This window comes from Falco peregrinus, chromosome 2 (genome assembly GCF_023634155.1).
Source record: "Falco peregrinus isolate bFalPer1 chromosome 2, bFalPer1.pri, whole genome shotgun sequence".
In the NCBI taxonomy this organism is placed as follows: domain Eukaryota; kingdom Metazoa; phylum Chordata; class Aves; order Falconiformes; family Falconidae; genus Falco; species Falco peregrinus.
In genome coordinates this window covers 5,351,694-5,372,922 of record NC_073722.1, presented here as the reverse complement: position 1 = coordinate 5,372,922, position 21,229 = coordinate 5,351,694, and the positions used below count along the sequence as shown (strand labels likewise).

The following is a 21,229-nucleotide window of genomic DNA, read 5'->3' as shown; positions in this document are numbered from 1 at the left end:
GTACTGTTATGGTCCTTGTACCTTCAGATTTCCTTACTGATAACCCACATACTATCCGTTAACCCATTGCATCATTCAGAAGAATAAACAACTTGGGCTCAGCATACAGGAAGCTGAACAAAAAGGAAATAGAAAATATTAGTTTTCATAGATCTTTTTTGACCTCTGCATAGTTCAGACTGACATATTTTCACAGATCAAGGTTATCCTTCACATGAGCCCCTTAAGTTCACTACGGAGACAAACATTTCCTATTTTTATTTTTCAAGTTGGAGCCTTGTTCATTTCAACCACCATTACCTCAGTCCCACTGAACTAAAGGATGGATCTGTTGGTTAGTAAGAGCAGCAAAAGTCAGACTGACTTCCCATCCTCTCGTAACAAGCCATCCAGAAGCCCCCAGGCTATAACTAATGTGAGCGTGCATTTTCCCCAAGCATCTTTCTTCTGGTTTATCAGGACCCATATCCTTCCCCATTCAGCATACCTGCTTTTCACAGGCCACATGGAGCTGGGATGTTACTTGCTATAATATTGCTGAGATTAATGGGAACACAATCAGCTTACAAGGCTGAAATCAATCCAGTAGAAATTGCCTTTGTATTAATTGGGAATCGCAAGGTGCTCAAAGATGCTTCTGATGGCAGTGAGATGAACGGGAAGGCAGATGTCTTCACATGTAACTTCTTTCTTTTATGCCTTTAAGGTGTGGGATGTTGTCACCTCTTACCTCTAAGATTTTGTTTGGCATTTCCTAATTAGCATGCTGTTGGTGTGCCACAGCCGACACGGTTTCTGGACCTGGGGAAGAGGGACAGCCACAGCCTGAAGGTTGGCAGGAGAACCCTTGGTGCCTCCCTGACACCAGCTGTCGTGGAAGGTTGGGGGCTCGGGTATCGCCGACCATTGTGTGTATTGCCGTGGCTGCCCAGGGAGCTGCAATACTGCCCGTGTGGAGGGTATGACAACCTGCCTGCTGGAGAGGGGAGAGAATGGCGTACATACTGCAATATTAAGGTTTAGGTGTTTGTGTAATGCCATAGATCTGCACCTCAGACGCACGCCTTCAAACACGCACATAATGGAAGGGGCAAGGGCAAATATATATGAGTTTAAAAACAAATCTAAACCTCAAAGGACTGTTGTGATAGACTTGTAATCTGGCAGAGAAGGAATGCATCAAAAATTCTGGTGACCAGGCACAAAAGAGAGGAGTGCTGCAACTAAATAAAATAAACATCATTTACTCGGCGATACAGACTACAAATTCCAGATTTTTTACCTCTAATAACGTAAGGAATTCTGTCCCCGGTTTGAATAAAAGGAAAGGTGTTTAATACCTCTGCTCAGATGCATAAGTGGAAATCTTTCCAGATTTTTAGCTAAGATACTCAGTTCAGGTACAGAACCAAAATCCACCCACTTTCTAGGTATGTGATGGGACAAGGACTCATTGATCTCCTTCCCAGTGGAAAATGCAAATCATGATTGATGAGCAACTTTTACTTAGCAATCAGATTAGCAATCAGAAATCCTAGAATTTGTCCCTGCCAGAAAAGAATGAGGGTGGTTTAGTGTAATCAGATCCATAATCAAACCAGTTTAATCGTTTTGGGTATACTGGCTCCAGGTGGGATGGAGGCAACTTTCTTCACAGCAGTGGTGTGTAAAAGGTGCAGATAACACCCCAGTGGTTTGCCTTTGGCAGAACAATGTTTGCACAGCATCAAGGCTCCCCTATTGTCTCACCCAGCCCCCACCCCAGCAACTAGGCTGTGTGGGCAAGAAGCTGGGAGGCGATGCAGCCAGGACAGCTTAACGAGCTGTCTAAAGAGACACTCCATACCTAATAAAGATATGCTCAGCAATAAAAGCAGGAGCAGGGGCTGTCTTCTGAGGTAGTCATTGCTCAGAGGCTGGCTGGACATCAGTCTCCTTGTGGCAAGGGGTGAGCAATTGCTTTTCCATCACTTTTCCCCCTGCTCTTCACTTCAGTAGTAAACATTGTCTTGAACCATGAGTCTTTTTGGTTTTGCTCTTCTTCTTCTCTCCTCCATTCCACAGGGGGAGGGGGCGTTTAGCTACTGGATGGGGTCAACCCACCACAGTGGGAAAGAGCTTGGTGCTTTGAAAAAGCCAAGGTAGTCATGTGTATGTTCTGGATGTTTGCTGACCCCACATCACCACGGCTTATGTACTCTACAGTGCTGGTGTGAGAAGGGAATGTAGTGGCATTTTCCCCTCGTGTTTCCTTTTAAGGCCAATAAAAAAACCACCCAAACAAACACCTAAATACTAGGTGGAGATTTTATCTGCACCAACCCAGGTGACATGCCACCTAGACTCCCCAGCCATCATTCAGGCACTTTGTTCTTGGGCCACAGACCAATGAGAAAGTTACGGTACGCTTTTATGCTTAATAGGACTTCCTGGTATAAAACAGATGGCCTATAGCTGGATTCTTCCACCAGCACATAGGGGGAATGAGCTATACTGATGAAGGACATTTTTGGTTTATGTAATTGCATCAACGTGGGGTGCTGTGTCTACTGAAACCGACTTCGATCCTTCCCTCTATCTTCCACACGTGCGTTCCCATAGTTGTACAAGTGATTGCAATGTAGTGTATACATTCACTGTAATGTCTGTTTTCCATCATAGCAGGTACATCACTACTACTACTGTAACATACTCATGTTACGCAGCAATACACAGCAAGTACTGTCTTGCTGAGGGACTTGATCCAGGCAGCATGCAGTACGCTTCCTTGGAGGGAACCAAAGGACCACCAAAAGAAACCATTTACCAACTCTGTTCTTTATCATTCTTCTTTCCCCCACTAACTGAGATTTTTTTTTATCTTTTTTTCTTTATAGCTTTCTGTGGATTAAGGTGGGTACCATTAATTTAAAATTTAATTAGGTAATACAACTCTAAATACATTTTCTTTACCATTGCACCACAATTAACTTGTTAATAAAGTTGGCACACACACAAAAGATAAGGGTTGTGTAAGAATCCATAATATGAGATACTCTTTTGACATCTTCAGTATTTTGACAGACTTCTTTATGGTGGGAACACCGTTCTCAGTAATTTAATGAAAATCTAAGAAATGGGATGTCCAGGTTATGCCTAAAGTTCCTTTTGAAATAGATGTTACATCTTAAGCAAACCTTCTCACATATATAAAAAAAACGATGTTGGGTTAAGTACAGGCTGTTTTGTTGCACACATTATTTTGTTCATAGTATTAAAGATTAACTTTTTCAGTCTCTCTCATAAACTTTTAGGGGGTTTGAATCATGTTATTTGGTCCTCTGTGTGCACACACTTATGCCCGGGCAGACTGACTCGATTTGATGTTGATCCCACTGAAATCAGTAGTTTTTTTCTCCTGAGAAAGCCCGAGAGGATCTCACTTTCCCAAATGCGAAGGTCCTATGTGCAGCAGGTATTTTTCTGTACAGCATAAGGAAAAAAGTACTTTGTACACCTCCCCTTTTCTGGTAAAATGGTTTTCCTTAGCTCTAAGATACTTGCCACTCTCGCACGATGCTAAATGGAAACACTGCCGTCTGCAAACAGAACTACAACATATAGATAATTAAATATTGCTTGCCACAGCAATGGGGATATTTTTTTAAGTTGCTATTGCATTCTGCTATTTGCTGTAACCCTGATGTAAGTCAGCTCCGTAAGGAGGGGAAGAGACAGCAAGGAAACGAAGCAGCAGCTGAACTCACATGCGGAGGCACCGTTCATCTTCTGTCTCTCAGCAGACTATCCACACGATTATTTTCTGGGGATGTGAAGCGTACCTACACTGCTAACACTATTCACAAGTCCACTAGAGAGCAGCTATGCCTCACATTTACCGAGAGGTTTTTTGAATTAGTTTCTCTGATATTTATTACACTTCACTCAAACGACTAATCAGGCCTGAAAAGCTTTCTCAGTGCTAGCCCGAGAAGCAATGCAAGTGTGGAATTCAGGCTGCTCTGATTTATACCGGTGTAATAACTCTCTCGTAGTACTGGACTGGTCTTGTTCACGCACAACATCATTCTTACAGAAATCTTGGCTCATATTCTAGTTTGGGGTATTTCGTTTAGACTGAAGAAATGCAGGGCTGAGTTACATGTTTTTCCTTAAGCAAGCCTTGAGAGCCCCCTGTTGTGAGTTCCCTCGAATCCCTTCAGGAAGGGAAGGAGCACAGATTTTTTGGAAGACATTCAGAGCCAAAAAAGTGTCTGGTCTTTCCAGTCAGTGGGTAAAATGGGAACTGAAAAACAGCTAAATAAGGCCCTTTTACCCATTTCCACTAGGTACAAAAAAAGCACTGTGTAGGTCTATAGAACTAATAAAGCATAGTAGTCCACATCAACCCACATTAGGCAGTCTTCCACTAACTTATGGAAGATGTTAAATAACCCTAAAGAATGTTTTGCACTAATGAAAAGACAATTTTTTGTCTAAAACACTGGCTTCTCCTGACCATTTTCTTAACCTTATAAAAAGGTTACATTTGTCTTTCTTTAAACATCAAGGAACAGGTTAAAAATACAGACATCATTTAAATCCCAAAGCCTCGCTATTTCTTTTTCTGCGAGAGAAAAAATTAAAGGACGCTACTGCCTGTCAAAACAGCTGCTAAATCCAAATCCCCTAGCTAGGCCGGGTAAGTTAAAGAAAATTAGAAAATTTCTCTGGCCCTGTTAGAAGCAGACAGACACTATTAAGGTAGAAAGACAGCACCTTGTCTCCAGTCGCCAGCCCCAGGCGTTGCCTAGCTATTCCCCGAGCGGCACAAGCCGTTCACAGGTTTTCCGTACCTGCTCCTCGTCACCCAAGCGTGCCACCCGGCGCGTCAGAGGCAGGGCTAACAGCAGGCGCGTGAGGACAGTGCCAGGGAGGCAGAGGCAGTGGCCATGGTGCCAGGCCTACCGCTGCAGTAACGGGGGGTGAAGGGCCCGCACCTCTCCCCACTGCAGTCTCCTCACCCCCTCTTCCCAGGAGTCAGTCAAGTCCCAGCATTTTCTTCAACCTGTGTTATCCTGAACTCTTAGAAGCTTCCTTACATTGCCTGGGTAGTTCTACTTTGGCACGTTGGCTTGCTGACCTCCCCTTTTCGTATCAGACCGCTTAACCCTCATGCATAAAGTGGGAAGGACAAGGACTAATTGCAGAGTTTATATACGCCAAAGGTCAGGCTCTTCTCTGTGTACTCCACCAGTTAATTCTTGGTCCTTCATTCTCTGGAATACTGATTACCCACTGCACATAACCCTGACGTTGTTCCCCACCTGTGAAAAAATAAAAAGCGAGCATAGAAATATTTCAGAGCATGTGTACTGAATCGCAAAGACCTAAGAAAGCACAGAGAATGACTATTAAATGTTAGAGTGGTTGCCAAAACAGGGTGAGCATCTGATTTTTCCATTTGCCAGAACACACATGAAGAGGCACAAAAAACACGGCAATGATTGGGATGATCAAGGAAAAAAAAAGTTCACTTCAGGCTGGACATTCTGCATCAAATTATGAAGAAAAAGTTTCTTTTCCAGCTTTTAGAACTATGTCAAATAAACCAAATCTTCATAGTGAAATATCATGTGGAATATCATTATGAAGTATCATAAATGGAAAACTGAAATGCTCGTATTAAGGTGTCAACATGAAACATTTTGGTATCCCTAATTATTTATTCGTTTTGACAGAAATTGGAAACAAGCAATAAAATCAGAGTATGGTGAAGAATAATGCTAAAAGGGAAAATCTGTGCAGTTCAATCCTTAAATGCATTGACTGGATCTAGCAATAGCAGAGAAAACAAGGCATCTCAAAGAATGAGTAAGGAGAATTTCCATGGCATATGGTTATAGCAGAGGGTAGAACAGCTTAATCTCTGCTCAATTTAAAGCCAATTTAAAGTGAAGCACACTGTGGCATTTTTCTCAGAAAACCTCAGCATGGCTAGCACAGAAATGCAGAGGGTGATGGCAAGAAGAGAGCCAAGAAAAAAGCTACAGGGTCTGTCTGTTGCTTCTCTGCAATACTCTTTTTTCACCGCACCTTTCAAAATAATGCTCCTCTTTAACCTTCTCCTGCAGATTTGTCACAAACATCGATTTGAAAGAACATCAGCCTCCTTTGATCTCTGGTTATTGTTTTGGAAATTACATCTTTGTCTCCTTTTTTTTTCTTCAGGTTTCTGACATTCTTGTGAGTTTTCCTGTTCTCAGCTTTAATGTTTCCATTTCCCTTCACGTGTCCACCCTTGGTTCAGCAATACCAAGTGTGATTATTTTGCAGCCTCTGGAATCCACTCAGCACCTCCTTACGTGTGGTGCATGATATGGGCACACAACTCCCGGAGATCAAGGTGGTGTGGCTAAAAGCACTGGTGCACGTGCACTCTTTGACCAGTTCAAAGAGCAACTAAAATGCAATCTTCTTAGCTGCTTAAGCAATTAGCATTTTATTTGCCCTGTGAACGGGCTACAAGCATATAGGCAGTTGCTAGCAGTGGCTCAGCTGACGGCAGTACCAGGTGAAGGTCTGGTTTGAAGGTGAAGGCTGGGTAGGACAGAGTCATACCCACCCTCTCCTCGTGCCTGCTGGGTGTCATAGCCCTCCTCGCCCAGCGATGCAGCAACAGTTGCCTATGGTTTACTCGTACATCAGACATCTGAAATGATCAGGGTTAAAAGAAATACTCCACAACAGGGGAGGAGGGTGACCGAAGGGGGGTAACCTTCTAGTCTGCGGGACAATGAAAGATGCACTTAAAAAAAATTTAAGAAAATACCATTCTGAGGCAAGCTTCCATTACCTCAGTCATTTGCCCATGATGTGGAGCAGCATTCCTCAGCTGGTAAGAGATATGCCCCTGGGAAGGCATGGCAAAGTACCTGCAGCATCTCTGTGCTCTGATGGCCAAGTGTCTCTCAGGACATGCACCATGAGGATGACTGGTCCAGCCCAACATCTCCCTGCCACAGCAAGGTATGTTTTTGGCTGGCTTAGTGACCTAACTTGTTCCCTGAGAGGCAAACACCAAAGCTGGTGAATGGCTGGTGCTAGAAGGAGGGGAAGAAAGGACCTCCTGTGACTTTTCAGCTGGACTTTCAACACCAGGGGGTCAAACCTGTAGCAGGGGAGGCTTAAGCAGCTCCTTTTGCTCCTCAGCACCTGAGATGCAACCATCCTGGGAGAGAGAGGGGGTGCCTGGGGCAGAGGTGCAGCACTGGTGCTTCACTGCCTATCCCTGGCCAGCAACAGGCAGGCAGGTTAGGAAGAGAACATGCTCAGAGCTAAAAGTGGAAATGCAGTGGCTATGAAACCACCTAAAAATGCTGCCCACCAGGGATTTGAAGAACTGTAGGCTTAGTTACACAGAAGAAGAGAAAACAGAAGCATCGATAGAGTCTTTCCTTGGGTTCAATATAAAAGCAATTGTGTAATGCTTACGCTAGTCAGAGGAAGAGGATTGGGACTGGAAATTCAGCTATATGGAAAGGAATGCTGAATCTTATGATAATTGCTTCTGGGTGAAGTCTGGATGCTCCAAAAGAGAGTTCTTCATTTGTTACTTGTATATCCCACGTTTGCAGTGATTATGGAAAAAATGTGGTTTTCCAAAGCCTCCATTGATCTGGAGTAGCATCTTCAGTGCCTTCTTGTTTTTTCTCTTGGTTTCCTACAAGACAGTTCAGAGAAACAGCACTGAAGGAATGGGGGTATCAAGCGTTAAGTCTGCAAGAAACACACAAATAACAGGCAAGAAGCATGTCATTGTCCAGAAGAGTACGTTAAGACAGTAGTTTTTGTATTTTCTTGTATATTCACCTACAGATGCAGTCATCATGTTTACTGGCTCAGGTTTCTGGAAAGAAAACACAAGCAGGACAAGACATCTACATTTTCCAATCAAAAGTACAACGTTAGAGTAACACTTTTTTGTTTTTTTTTCTTGAAAAGGAACAACTCTCCCTCAGGACCAATGAGACAGTAGCAAGGATTAAAATCTATGGTCTTCTATTGATGTTTTGGTATGGAAATCACTGAAAATTATTAAGATGAAACTTGCAGTCATCCTCTGAAATTAATTGACAGTGAGTGATCACACTTTCAATCTTTGCTCACACAGAAGCCTTTGACTAATGTTTTCAGGCAGATTTTTGTACTCCCACAAAGGCACTGATATTTATTTTCACACAGGTAGTAATTTCATTTATATTTCAGCAAGAAACTTTGTTTTGTACCTTAAATATTCTTTTTCTTCTCTGTTATTTTCTATTCAGAGGCCTTTGCTTGTTTTTAATATGTTTCCATAGGTTCACTTACAGGGAATGGCATACATGCTTCTTGAAACTTGCCTGCCAGAGGCAAAGTTGTTGTTCGTGAAAACTCAGGATTTGGGCAGTCAGTGCCATTGTTGCTGATGACAACTGAAGGCAACAGGATTTGCCAGTATTAGAGGCTCAGGTATCCTGTATTGCCACAGCTCAGCTTCCTGAGGAGTTACAGGATGATAGGCACTCACCAGAGCAGGAAGGAGAAGAGCAAGGGAAAGAATGAAGGCTAGTGCCCGTGGGTCCATGACTGTCCCGGTTCCAGTTCCGCAATGCGGACATGGATGTGTTTCTGCTACACCTACACAGCATAGTGAAGCCAAGAAACTTACCTTCCAGTTCCAGCTGTGCACGCCTGCCATATCTGTTGCACCAACATGAGCACATTTCACCCTTCAACAAACTGACTCAATTCACTGAATGTAGCATAAAACTCAACTGGAAGAGAAAAAAAGCACACAACTGATCTAATGTTTCATTACGTTCTTCTTCGCTTGCAACTGCTTCTGCTGCAGATCCCTCTTTGTCCTAACTTTATATTCATTAGTCTTAGATTTACCTTAAACATAAGCTTATTCGTGTATTTAAACCACCTGAAAGACTATAGATACTGCTGGTTACCCTAAATGGTACCAGTACCATGGTTTACTCTAAATTACCTTACTTGTGTGGCTTCTTTTTAAAATCAAATTATCACTGGGAATATTTTTCTTTTATAATATCTACGTCACTTCTCACAGTTAATTTCTCTATTTGTCTCCAGACTTGAGAAATGCTTTCCTCTTACCTCTAACTCCCTGTATTTAATTTTTATTTCCTTCTTAGAGCTTAATCATAATCAAGAATATCTTGATTCTTTTCCCTTCGTGAAGTCAAAACAGGCTCACAGTACATCTTAAAACATTTCCATTATTGTTTCCACTGAATGCAAGGAAAATATGTTGACTTCATTAAAAAAATAAAATTAAACCAGACATAATTTTCATAAATTAGATGTACAGATTTCACAGCTTAGAAACAAGGATGTCAAACGTGTCCAGCTTGTACAGCCTCCTACGCAGAAACCACAGGGTTTCAACGATAAGTCACTGAAACCACAGTGTTCAGCTTTTTATCCAAGGCTACCTGTACCAAATGGGTGCTGCTGCTTCAGTGCGATGACTGATCACACAATAGTTTTTCCAAGGTTCGCTTAAGATGCTGGCCTGTGAAAACAAATGAAACTCATTATGCAAAGCAACTGTGCTATATAGCTTTTCACATCTGTATGTGTGCACATAGAAAAGATACATCTGTAGGCACAGGCATACACGGTCATTTCTGTTGTAAACGTCTAGTTGTAGATGAAGACAGAAACGGAGACATCTGGGAAAAAAAATTACCAAGAAATGCTGTTTTTCAAAGATAGTACGTTAAAGTTTTATCTGTTAAGGATGGTATGAGCTAGTCACCTCAGAGCATTCCCTAACCTGCTATAAACAAATCGCAGATTTATTTAAGCGGGAAGTCATAACAAAGTGTGTTGTATTCATAGAGTAATTCGTATATGAGAAACAGAATAGTTAGTATTCCTATTTAAGATAATTCTATATTGGCATAATTAAATTCACATCAGAGATTTTATTGATACAGCTACCTGAAAAATAACAAATCCTGCCCAAGTGATACTATTATACCTGTAAGAGGGTTAAATGTGGACCAGGCTGCAGAGCTCAGAATTCCCTAAATCCTCTTCCTTGAAATGATTCTGCCAGAAATCGAATTTCAGGTACAGTTAAAGGGCCGAATGCTGCTTGCAGCGGCACCAGATTGCTGTTCCTGCAATGGTGTTGCTGAGCAATACCCCCTGCCCCCCTCAGCCTTGCGTGCTGAAGGAGGTACTGATTGCGTAGGCGATCCACATTTTTGATCAGTAGCAAAGCCAGTAGAAGAGGAGTTTCTGACTTCTAGCAACTCATCACTATTTGCAAATCTGTCAGTTGTGCTAAGGAGAAAGCAGAGCTGATAGCAAAAAAAAGATTCCAGTCAAAACAAAGCAGAACAACAAGAAAAACCCCAACAACCTCTTAAGGCTTTTGCAAGGGGGGGTTTTAAGCTGGATCATTTTCATGACCCCAGCTACTGTCACAGAGGCTCCTCAGACTGCAGTAGTGTGACACAGAGATACAGCAGAGCAGCAGTAACCTCAAGTAGAAAGTTCTTTAAATGGCCTTGCTGCTGAAGAAAGCGCTTGCATTGCTACATCCTGAGATCTGCAGAGGTGGCTTCTTCCTCAGCCTTCCCCTTTGGTCATGCAGCGTGACACCAAAGCCTCTTCTTTGCTGCAGGAGCTGAAGTACAAGCAGAATCTGATGACTGCTCAGTGGTTTGCAGCACACATGCTGGCGGGGCACAGGAGAAGTTGAGGTCTGCAAGCAGATACTTAGGAGTCACCCCAAGGGGAGGCAGACCACGTCCTGCAGTGCCACCTCACACTGCTCTTCTGTCCTTGCTATTGCTTGCTGTGCCACAGAGGCACCCCAGCACGGTATGACATGATGCTGTCCGTAGGCCTGGGAAGACCGGAAAAAAAAAAAAAGGCAGTAGAACGATGTGAATGAGTTTATAGAACTTGAAACCAACACAATCTAAAAAAAAAATTCTAATAGAAACTGTGTATACACAGTAAATATATATACACATACAAAGGAGGATACAATATGTAATATTTTGTTAATACCCCAGAACCAGAAAGTGAAACTCGTTAGAAATAAAAGTGGTGTCCAGTCATCTGCTTCTGCCAATACATGCTAAATGGCAAAGGATAATAAAAAGTGAAAAAAAATGCATTTTGTTTTGAAGATAGCTTTATGTAGAATGTGTTTTTAAGGAAAGTAAAATCAGAGCAGATTTGCTGGAGTGGAGGGAAAAGGGGCTGTAGCCCCTCACTGGCTGTGCCCTGTGTTTTGCTCTGGACTGTGTAAGGGGGGGACAATTCCGTGAAACTGTATGGCTGCGGGGAGTGCATCCCAGCACAGCAGCCTCGCCAGACCCCGAGAGTGGCTTCCAAACAAAGTTGTAATGTCAAACCTTTCATTCTGATACTGAAAGATGAGCTATAGTATCACACAGATCACCATGCAAGGCACGTCAGGATATAGGAAGGCCCAGCTGCCCGCGGAATAGTTCTATATGTAGTGCCTGTAGTACCACAGGCTGCTTTAGCTTCCACACCAGGCTCGTTCATCTTGAGCCTGCAGTGGTTTGGGGGAGTTAGTTGTTCCATGCTAGTGATATTGTAACATAGAAGTAACTCTCTTCTGACCCTGTTCCTTCTGTTCGTTACCAGCAGTAAATGAACAAAAGCAGCATTTTTTACTGTGCCGTCCTGCTTCCTCCATTCAGTGTCCAATGTCTGCGTCTCTCCCTTTTGATTTTTCCTTCTGAACATTTTGAATGAACACGGCACGTTCTGCCGGGTTTCGGTGCTACCACATCGCTGCTTTTCACACCGTGGGCCATACTGTCTCTCAGTGGAGCCCTCGGCAGACATGCATTGCATACAGGGAACGCTCCTGCAGTAGAAAGGCCACGCACCGCTGGGCCAGGTTTCACCAGGAGACCTGAAGACCCACAGCACAATGCCATCCAGCACTGGAGCTGCAGGAGAGGCCACTGCTGCAACACGGCAGAGGAGCGCTGACTTGTCTTGCTTCTCGCCCCCCCCTCTCCCTGCCTGTGGCTTTCAGCTGAACGACTGCTTCGGGCCCTCAGATGGTTCTAGAGAGCTGTGGCAGCTGGGCTTCCTGCCGGCAGCCGCGCGTCTTCTCAGCGTAGCTGTCCTCGGCTAGTGGGGAAAGATTATTAACAGTGCTGCAGATAAAAATGAAGTTGCCCTATAAAAGCTGGAGTGTACCTCAGGCACAGAAAAAGCTCTAAGCTCTTATCGTTACAGAGATCGGGACTGATAAGGCCTTATGCAGGAGTTTTCAGCTGAGATGCGAAAGGAACTATATGACGTGGATGCCTGCAGCGACAGGAGACCAGACTTGGTGACCCAGTGAGGCTGCTTCCATCCCCCATGTGGAGAAAGGTGAGAGCCAGGAGGTGGGAGGCTGCTCCAGCATTAAAGACAAGACTTGAAAGGAGACGGCCAGAAGAGGACAGTTCTTCTGAGTATCTGGTTCTGCGCATGGTGGGTCTAGGCTTGTGTCAGGCTCTGGATGTTAAGACAATTTCTCAGTAAGGTTTGTTATGACAAGGCTAGGAATACATCCATCAGACTACGTGCATAGCAAGCATCATTGGGTTGACCTAGGAGCAGGATACACCTGGTATTTAATGTACATATTATTGCTGTTGATAGTAAATTGTCCTACTTTATTGTCATACTCACTCACTTCTGCTGAACCAGAGAGAACAAAGACAGTAATGGCTCCTCTGAAACAAATGAGGCAATGCAGGAACATCTGCACATGGCTTTTGCATTTCTCACACGTCTTCATTAGCTGAAGCTGTTCCTAAAGCTTAGATAAAACCATGACCAGGGTTGCACTAGATTCAGAAACATTGTCTCTTCTTGAAAGCGGGTTCTACTTTCCATCCACTAAGTATCTTCCATTCTTACGCTGCTATTGCGTCTCAGCCTTAATTGCAATTGAGAACCACAGATGTTAATGTTAATGTCAGTAATGTTCACTGCTAGAAGTGTAAGACAAATGATTTTTAAACCTGGTAACAGCTAGAGGCCAAACGCCAGCATGCCCACAGGACCCAGGTACCACTCCAGCCCCGTTACGAGCTGCAGACAGGGGGTTTCTTTGGTACTCACACAAGTACGGTCTGACGGAGCAGTTCACCTTACAACCCAGCCAGCTGAGCACTTTTCATATTCTTCTTGTTTTCCAGCAACTGAGAATTGCCTTAAATATTTTGTTCCAGGTAATTACCCTTCCTTCCATGATATAAGAAGAACCTTCTGTAATAAAAGCTTTTGCTTGGCATCCCTTCGATCCTCAGTATATTCCTTCAAGACAGTAATGCAGAATTTCCTGTAACAGCCGCTCCATTTATTCCTCCAATTTCTTCATTTACTGAATGGGATCTTTTAATTAGCCAATGTGTGATCCACTTCAGTATGGACTGGAAACTGGCTATAAGTTAAACCTGGAGGAACATCATGGAGCGTGTCAACAGGTTTTTATTGTGTATCAGCCTAGTAATTTTTTAGTGTTTATGTCACCACATTCAGTCATCTTTACTCTGATTTTTACAGCAAGTATAATTACAATTTGGGAATAATTTTTTCCCAGGTTTGATTTTCTCTTTTCAAAGCAAGGTTAAAAGACAGAATTGTACCAAAGCTTATAATAAGAAAATTAAATTGAGAGAGGCCGAAACTAACTTGCAAACTTGTCAGAAATATTTTAAAGACTAGTTTTCCTAAACCTGTTATACAGGGGTCTTCTTCCTAGTCTCCCACTGTCAAGCATAACGCTCTCCCCTTGCTTTACTGCAATCCCCCCTGCCCCAGTCACAGATAGTATACAAATGGAATGTCATGTGCGTGAGTTATAGAAGTTCTTTGAAAGCAGCCCTGTACCTTACAGGCTTTTTTTGGCTGAGCCATTGCCATGACTAAGCTATGGGAAAAGCCTCCATTCAGCTATACTGTAAAGGAAAATGTGGGTGGGGGAACTGGGCTTTCAGGGTCGAAGTCATTCAGCACTTGGGCGGCACCGTCGCAAAGAGGAAAGAGGAAGGCTCAGCCTCGCATGCCTGGGATGGGAGGTTTTTCAGATTTCCACTCTGCACCTGTCCCTCTGGGGCCAGGCAGGCGACGGTGCGAGAGAGAGTGTCATTATTTGACTCAGCATGTTCCTAAGCCACAAAAGAGAAGTGACGTATATAAAAAGCAACTTGCTCGCTCTTATCTGATCAGAGGGATATCAAGGAGTTTTCTCCACTGCCTAGACATAAAGGAAGTTCTTCTTCGTCCTTACATTTCACTTTCTCTGTCAGCATGCCTCTCTTCAAGCAACTATTGTGACCTTATAGCCTCTAGCACTAAACAGGACACTATACAGAGACGTGATATGCAACCAACCACTACCACCTTGCCAAATACCTATTGTTTAGCTTCCCATTATAATTACTCCACCAACACTAAAACTCATTTCCTCTATAATAGATCTAATTTAGGGATAACTCATAGATCCACCTCATTTCCCACAAATTTGGTGGAGGTTTGCCTTCACCAAATCCATGAATTATCCTGCTGAACCAGCAAATGAATAAAGTCTGCCATATTTCTGAGATGCTTCTGGTAGAAAATGACAATGTTTCGCTTTCTACTTACCACCCAAACGGTCTCTGGTGTTATTGTACAGTGATTCTTTCAAGTAGCAGGTTTTACTGTAAAATATGCAGTGGTCTTCACCGTTTTGTCTCCTCTAATGTTATAAACTGCCTTTTGCAGTGCAGTGCTGTACAAGAAAGTTTGTTTTGTTAGCACCACAAACAGCACACACAACTTGCCAGCCATCGGCAGGGCTCTCCCACTTGGACTCAGTTTGCAAGACCTTTAAGTAAACCTAGAGGTGAAGGGGTAACCAGAGCCTAACATAACAGCTTTGCTTAAATACGATGCTTGTGATGACCTGAACTCCTCAAAACAGGCTTGAACTTCATAGAATCATAGAATGGTTTGGGTTGGAAGGGACCTTAAAGGTCATCTAGTTCTGACCCCCCTGCCACGGGCAGGGACATCTTCCCCACTGGACCAGGCTGATCCAAGCTCCATCCAGCCTGGCCCTGAACGCTGCCAGGGATGGGGCATCCGCAGCTGCTCTGGGCAGCCTGGGCCAGTGCCTCACCACCTTCACAGCAAAGAATTTCTTCCTAATATCTGATCTAAATCTACCCTCTTTTAGTTTAAAACCATTCCCCCTTGTCCTGTTGCTACATGTCCTTGGTACACGTACATGTCCTCTCCAATCAGTTTGGCTCAGTGGATTTAAAGCTGCCTTTGTCTGCCATTATGTTCCTTTCTTTCCTAAAGCAACAGAATCTCAACGCTGTCCAGGCTAGTAACATGCGAGCTTTACAATTATTCCACTCTTTAGTTACTCATATTTTTATCCCGAGAAGCAGCACTGTTTGAAGGTTTGGTCAATGCATGAGATCCATATTCAATACAGGTTTATGGACAAAAAAAGAAAATTAAAATGGTTATTAGCTACACAGGTACGATTCTACCAGAGAGTTGTAGAGTCTTGTTATATGTGGCTGTATAGACCAGAACAAGTATCTGGAAGCGACTCCCAGAGACATAGCTATATCCAGAATGCTGTTATGCATACTGTTGTCTAGCAAATTGCCAAGGACAAACGCAATGTTAGTCTATAATAGGTGAGGCATTTCTAGCTGATACAATTAAAATATTAAAGCCACTGTACAATGTAGCTGTACGATGACAGGAGCCAATGCCCTCTGTGTTGTCCCTTCAAGCCCTGAGTTCTTGAAAATCTATGGGCAGTCATATTGCGCATTAACTGAAGTTCTTGGGTGCTCCTGAAGTTGTCTGGTCAATGCAAACAATCTGCAGCGATATCTATGCATGAGTAACTGCCAACCACCTAATGAGGGCTGAGCTAATAGAGCCCTACTCCACATCCAAGTGGAAAGCTTCCAACCTATCAACCAAATAAAGACGCATAAAATAAAGGCTGACACAATCTCTTTACCCTCTCAGCAGCCTCACAGAGGTGCTGAACAAGAGGTAAACACCCCCCCCCCCCCCCCATTTTGCAAAGCTTCACATGAATAGGATGGAGAGAGTGGGGCATAAAAATATGTATTGGTCACCACATAGTTTCTCAAACAAAAGATCCTGATTTCCGTTAATGAACCTTAGTTATAAATTAACACAAAGTCTAAATAAAAGCTATTGAGATATTCCCTGCTTCTCAATCCAGTTGTGCTGCTTATCTAAAATTATTTCAAGACATGTCCATCAAAAGAAATGAAAACATAAATAAATCACACTACCTTTTCTTCAATAAATTATTTTTTAGACTATGTGGTAGAAGAAAGTATTCTTTTTCTTACTTCAGTTCCGATTTTTCATGATTCATCCCTTTCACCAGGAGAGCTTTTGTGTGCGCGTACATGAGAGCACGAGTGCATTACATGTATCTACACATACACCTGTAAAATCTGTTCCTTTGAGCTACCCATTTTCCGAAAAATTAAAAATGGCTTAAGCACATAAAGACCGTACAGTAAATACTCATGTGCATTCAGAAAACAATCTCACTTGAGTATGCCAGATAGAGCTCTCATCAGCTTAAACACTCGTTTTGAGATCAACAAGAAATAAGTGATCCGGCTTGGCTGCCCAGACTCACCCACCAGACAAACGTACAGTTGCATTTTGTATGTTGTCAGCACATTACACAGACTAGCATTCTACACACCACACTGAAGCCCAAACACCGTATAGATTTTGTAAAGCATCTCCAAAGCCCTCTGAAATCTTGGGACTTCCAGAGGCAAAGATTTAATCTGAAAAACACTTGAGCATCTTCTTATTCACCACAGTGAAGGTGTCCAAGTGACTCTAACTGCCCTCTACTAATTCCTCACAGGAACCTCTTACTGGCAACACCACAGTGTTGATAACCATTTATTAATGATAATACCTAAGAGCCAAATGATTTATTAACGATAATACCAGGACCATTTAAAGCCCTTTTTTCCCTCCTTGTGATGAACTAGGAGGAACAGTGATTTTAAAACCAACTGGCTCCTAGAGCTGGCAGTCCAGTAAGTCCCTAGTGCCTGCAGAGAGCCTTCCTGAGAACAGTGCAGCTCAGTGAGAGTGACAGAAACTGGGCTTGGGCTGAAGGCAACTAATTTAGAAAAAGGAGTATGCTCAAGAAGAATACCTTTAAGTACCTTTAACTTCAGTTGTTTAGAAAGAAACCAACTGTGGAAGTCCCCATAAGAGAACATGCCTTACCAGCATTTGCTGAGGAAACGCACACCATTTAAATATTAAATAAATTTCCTCAAAAGCAGCATATATACTTAATTACAGTAGGAATCAGTTCTGAAGGAAATAATGAGAATCTGCCTTGTTTCTTAAATCAGATAATTCTGCTGGTTTTATTCTGGCTTTACGTTGGTTTTTTTTAAAGTATGCACTTTTGTTTGGGTTTCACCCAAAACAAAAGCACTTCTACATTCTCAAGAGAATTCTCAGATGTCAGGATCACGTATCCTTTGAAGGTTTGCATTAAATTGCAAACCTAACCTCGAGCCTAGCTGCTGCAGAATGTAACGGAATGTGTTTAGCTGTCACAAGCATTGGACCAGTGCCACGAAGTGACACATCCCTTGGGACTCACCGGGGTTTAGTCCCTCATCTTCCAGTGTTGCTCCCACGCCTTGGGAGCAGGCATAGTTGCTGGGATCCACCTCTTCCAGGGCAATGCAGCTCCCTGCAACTTTCACCCCCAGTGGACATACTCTCCCCAGTGCTGTTAAATTTCTGGTATTGGTTCCGAGTGAATATAACGCAAACTTCAGCTGGCTTAAATGCTAAGATGAGCTTTTACTCATAGCTGTTGCAGAAACTAAACTAAGAACGTAATTGTCAGTTCACAGACATCCCTTGGAGCCATAAAATAAGTAAGATAAATACATTTAAATTCTGAAAAGAAGTCCTGTCATATTTCTCCAGCAGGGTACTGAAGAACTTCAGATGGATTGGAGAAATTCATTGCTGTAAGAAACAGGAAAAAAATGCAGAATCTTTGTTTACCTAGGTCTGTGGTTTCTACGTACCTACTTTTTACTATGTTCATTTCTTGACTCAAAGCGAAAATGGGAATTCACCCTTTTCTCTTTTTTCCTGTCCAATGTGCAGATGGGGCATATTTTCGTTCACTCCATCAATCCCTGCCCCCTACGCACAAACTTGCATACAGGCACCTAGCCAGTGGAAAAGAAAAAAGGGTTACTCATTAATCCATTCTACAAAGCTTTCCAAACTGAAATGGGTGGGTTTTACATCTCCAGCAAGGAGCAGTATATAGGTAGGTGCATAGCATACCTGAGCACAGCTCAAACTAAAGTGTTCATCTTGAATAGTGTTCAGCTTTGCTTCTGGCACATTTTAAACCAGAACTCATCAATATGGAGAGGATGATTATTTTGTGTATGCTTTTCTTCTGTTCCAGTACGGTGCTGACTGCAGCTCCACACAAAATAGTAAAATATAAACAGCTTTTGAAGACAATTAATGTGTTACAAACCACAGTGAAAGATACGGTAAGCAAAGTATTTCTTGTGGTATTGAAATTATTTTCAAGCATTATTTATTGCTTAGAATATATCTTGTGAGAGACATCACTTTCAAACCTTAAACTTTTCTAACTTAGATTTGTTTTATTGTAGGACGTTGAATTGCTGCATACACCAGAAAACCCTGTGGTGAGACTGCTTTAACATTTCTTTCTAATGATATCAATTTGATTTTGTACTGGTTTATTCCATTGACAAATGGCAGATGCCTTCTTCACATCTCTGACCTAGTACTCTTAATGCAAGCTAGACTGAATAAGAAAATACTTTGGTAAAAGATCCTTATTTCTGAATTTTTAATGGTAGGGGTGTTTCTATTATGAAATCTTAATTACTACGTTGCTATCGCGTGTGTATTCTAACACACCCACAGGTCCAAATTGGTCCGTATTCCATTTCTGCAATAAACGGTGCTCAGAGTGAGGGTTCATACAAGATCCAGGCGAGCAGCAGTGCTCTTGGGGATGCAGGATTTGGGAGCGGAAGTGCATCCAGCTGCCACACGCTCCAGCCGCACTGGGAGCCTTGCTGAACCAAACCCGAAGGCCCCCTCCTTTCCCTCCCCCCGAAGCAAAGCGCCACGAGTAGGACTGTAAGGCAGTGTTACACAGCACTTCCTCTCATACGTAGCCACACTAATTTCTCCAAGACTATTCATGTGTAAGGATCGTGCTACCAATGAGAAGATAAGACTGCATTCTGCAAGTATTCTTTTTGGATTATAGCTAGTTACAATTACCAGAACAGGTCCCCATTAATCCTTTTAATACAAATATTTATTAACACATTACTTAAAGCTGATATTTTGCAAGTGGCAAGGTCAGGAACTTTCTTATACGTAGTAAATTACACCAGAGTCACAGAAAGTGCGTGCATACTCAGAAATGGCAGGATGCTGTGAAATTAAATGCTAATAATAGTACCAACACGTCTTAAAAGCTTAGAAGGTAAATGCATCCTGCTTGCTTTTGGTAATCCTCAACATGCAACAAAGGTCTGGAGCTAGCTGCGGCTAACCTAGTGTTACACTTCTGTTATGAGCTGCCTTAAATTTACCCGTAATTTTGATTTTTGAGCTCCAACAACTCTTTCAGAAAGCAAACAATTTTGATCAACACATGAAAACAATTATGCATAGTCTTTTGAAAAATACCTAAAGCATAAAGCTATTTACTCAAGACTGTAAACTCTCCTGAAAAGCAACAACAAGAAGAAAGGAAAAAAAAAAACTCACCTTGTTTCACACTGGTTTTGTTAGCTTCCTCCTAGGCTTTACAGTTGGGTGAGTTTTTTACTTGCTAAAATATACAGCAGCATGACCAAAACAGATACATTCCTTCTCATTGCTAGAAAAAACTGCAGCGCAAAAACCTGATGCACCTTTAACTAATTGCTGGGGATTTTTCATTAACACTCTTTCTAACTTGTGGTGTCAAAGTGAAAAGAAGGAGATGATTAGCTGTCATTTTACTGCAGTGTTTGCCACTAGCTCAGAAACAAAGCAAATACAACTAGTGACTAATTGCTTAATTTTTTTTCCTCTCTCTCTCTCAAAAAACATGGTTACCTCAGGAAGGAAGATAACAGTTAATTTGCAGCTTAGGGCTTTACACCCTCATTCTGGGAGGTCCCAAGTACCTCTGCTGAAAACTAGAGGAGACAGAGAATTCACATATTTAGAAGGTACTAAGTTGATACAGGTTCAACCTCCGATGAAAAACTTTTTTTAAAAATATTAGCGTGCTAATAGTAATTATCACCAAAACCCACATTAACAACCTTTTCATTCTACAGGGTGAAATTTGCATTTACTGAATTGTCCACATACTTAGATATGAATTACAGTGTGCCAAATTTGCACTCAGGGTGATTAGGTGCAATCTAATTTAGAACTGCTTGATTATGCATATTAGAAAGGCTTTAAAGCATCATCCCTGTTTTGCGTACCAACTGCTACTGAATCTGAATCTCACCTGGTTTCTTAGATGGCCCTGCAGTTGGCTGCTTTGGCAAGGACACAAGGCAATCTTCATGTATATTGTTTATAGCAAATTTTAATAGCAGCATTTTATATTGGGTTCTTAAACCCTCAGGAAACCTGGTTTAAGAAGTCATCTTTCATATTAATGTGTTTCAAAAACCAAAATATTGCTTATGTGTTAACCTGGTTATACCAGCTTTACATTTGGCTTTGAATATTCAGGAAGGTGACCACCTTTTATAACATTCAGAATTTACTCTTCGTTTTGACTTCCTTGAGGTTCCTGTGAGTGGACTGTTAGCCCCAGTTCAACCCCACACTATTTCCTTGTACACTCAACAATGAAATACTTTTTTTTTAAAAAAAAAAAAACAAACAACATAGTGGAGGTGAGAAGTTTAAAAGCTCAGAGGAATCAACTCGAGGGAAAACATGCTGAGGCTGAAAAAGTAGGCTTAAGGCTGAAGTGATCCAAGACCAGAGTGAAAATAAGATCTATTGACATCGCAAGCTGAAGCCAGTGACACAATGTCAGTTTACATCG

At 42.3% G+C, this 21,229-nt stretch overlaps 1 long non-coding RNA gene across 1 annotated transcript; it reads right to left on the bottom strand.

The window, feature by feature from the left end:
- Positions 1-2,565: 2,565 nt before the first annotated feature.
- LOC129783964 (uncharacterized) lies at positions 2,566-20,236 on the bottom strand. Its single transcript, XR_008746173.1, has 7 exons — positions 19,939-20,236; positions 18,454-18,591; positions 18,186-18,332; positions 14,695-14,821; positions 9,483-10,909; positions 8,690-8,795; positions 2,566-7,702 (listed from the first exon to the last, which is right to left on the bottom strand). It is a non-coding gene; the product is annotated as an uncharacterized LOC129783964 (long non-coding RNA).
- Between the last annotated feature and the right edge of the window lie 993 nt (positions 20,237-21,229).